Genomic DNA, 2,398 nt, shown 5'->3' with positions numbered 1-2,398 from the left:
CTGTCTGCCTGTCTGCCTGTCTGCCTGTCTGCCTGTCTGCCTGTCTGCCTGTCTGTCTTTCTGTCTGCCTGTCTGCCTGTCGATCTGTCTGTACTCTGTGCTTTTTTTCCCTCTTATACAATTTTTTCTTTGATTCCTAGGATAGGATAGGCACAGAGCACCCCGCTGGGCTTGGTCTTGAACCATTTTAAGAACTTTCACTAAGTCTCAGAAGACTCAGGTCTGGTTATCCTTACAAACTAACCATCTTTTTTAGGAATGAATGGCCCACTTATAAAATAGGATGGCCTGAGGAGAGAGCTTTTCATCTCCCTACCATTTACAGGGAGAAGGCTGTAATTTATGAGGCCAGGGGCTACCCAGACCAAGTGCCATAAAAAAGACATAACAGCTTTGGACAGCTTGCAACAACAGGAAAGGATGCACTGATCACTGATAACAGATCTAGTTATTCCTTCCCAGGTCAAAGAGGTCCTTTTCCAGATGTATGGTCCCTCCTTGCTGTCTAAACAAATGTTATCGTTTACCCCTTTACCCAATTATGTAACACTAAGGCTCAAAAGCCCCAGCTTGTGCATTTTTCCCTATATAAACCCTAAGCCCTTAGACCCAAACATCACATTCCTAACCTGTGGCACAGAGAGGTTTGCTTCTTGGTTAGAACTCAAATAAAAAACCTCATTTTCTTACATCAGAGTTGTGGTCCCTGGTGGTCTCCTTGGGTTCTCATGAACTGGGCCTAACATTGTTGGGGGCTCATCAGGGATACCAAAGCTGATCCCCAGGATCCCCAACCCAGAATGTCTAGTATTAGCCTGTGAGTGTTTAGTATTTCTGGATTGTCTGTGTCTGTTCTTGCTTTTGTTTTTGGAAAAACCTTAAGGTGTTTGTATAAGTGGCAAGGAGTGACTAAGAGGGTCACAGACATGGGTGTCAGGCAGATGTTCCTAATTCTTCGGAGGGTAAATTAGTCACCAGTTGAGTGGAGGAATTTTTGACAGAGAAAGAGTAGCCTCACTGTATGTTACTTTTCTCCCCGTGTCACCTTTGGTTTCCGAGGCAGGAGTCTGTGAGTTCAAGTGTTTGGATTCACTTCTGGTTTCAGTTGCTATGCGGCTACTTTGTGCATGTTTGTCTGCTGTGTTTCTTGTAGTATTTGGTTTCTTTCTGTACAGGACTTTAACAGATGCTATGAGACAGACTGATTCTTATACACTCAATATTGTTTTAGCTCATTTTAAGGAAGTTGGGACCAGAGTTTACAACCTCTAGGTAGATTCGAAGAAAAAAATGACCACTTTCTGCAGCTCAAAGTGGCCGACTTTTGATGTGGGCTAGCCATCAGAGGGGTCCTTCCATCTCCCCATGGTGTTAGTGGTAGAAGACAAAGTGTTTCAGAAGATCCAGGGGCACCCTGATCAAGTCCCCTAGATAGTAGTTTGAAACGATTTAGTTACCAACCTGCTATCTTAGGTTAAGTCTTTTCTCTTTTCCCTTGCTAATGCTTCCTTATCAACAGGAACAGTGTAGGCCCTGGTGATGGGGGAATAGAAACGGGAAGTTTCCAAGCCTACTGCACCTCTTCACCCATCTTACAGGACAACACCCCTGAGCATATTCTCTTTCCCCCACCCAGTCCTCAGCCCTGCCAGCAATTCCCCTGGCACAGCCTCCAGCTCCAGTGATGTGAACTTCAGAAATAGAAAGGGGCCCTGCATAGGGAATTTGGAGCAAGCATATGTGCCTCCTGAGGATGTATAACCAGAGGCAGATTCCACTTTTTTACCCCTAAAGGCAGTGGGACCAGTCAATCAACAAGAGAATAAATCTCACTATTACTGGCCCTTCACTGCAGCTGATCTTTATAATTGGAAGAGGAAAAAAAAAAAGCCCAATTTTCTGAAAACCCTAGGGAGGTCATTGGTCTCTTGTACACTATTCTTTTTACCCATCAGCCAACTTGGGATGATTGTCAACAGCTTCTGCAGATTCTTTGCAGGAAAGAAAGACATCATTTTGAAGGCCCTGAAAGAACATTCTGGGAGCTAATGACATTCCAACCCAGAATCCTGCTGATATTAATGATGGATTTCCCCTAAGGAAACCTGGCTGGGACTACAGTATGGGTGAAGGTAGGGACCATTTTTAAGTCTACTGCCAGACTCTAATGACAGGTCTCAGGGCAGCCAAGGTTTATGATGTCAAGCAAGAGTGTAATGGAGACACAACAGTATTTCTTGAGCAAATTATGGATGCTTTTCGCCATTATACACAGTTAGAGTCCGAGGAGACAGAACATTCTTTTTTTTTTTTATTGGATGTTTTATTTACATTCCCTATGTTGTCCCCTTACCACATCCCCCCCCCCCCCCCCCCCCCCCCCCCCCCCCCCCCCCCC

Source organism: Grammomys surdaster, unplaced genomic scaffold (genome assembly GCF_004785775.1).
Source record: "Grammomys surdaster isolate TR1022 unplaced genomic scaffold, NIH_TR_1.0 232, whole genome shotgun sequence".
Taxonomy (NCBI): domain Eukaryota; kingdom Metazoa; phylum Chordata; class Mammalia; order Rodentia; family Muridae; genus Grammomys; species Grammomys surdaster.
The sequence above is the reverse complement of the archived record's forward strand: the minus strand, read 5'-3'. Positions refer to the sequence as shown.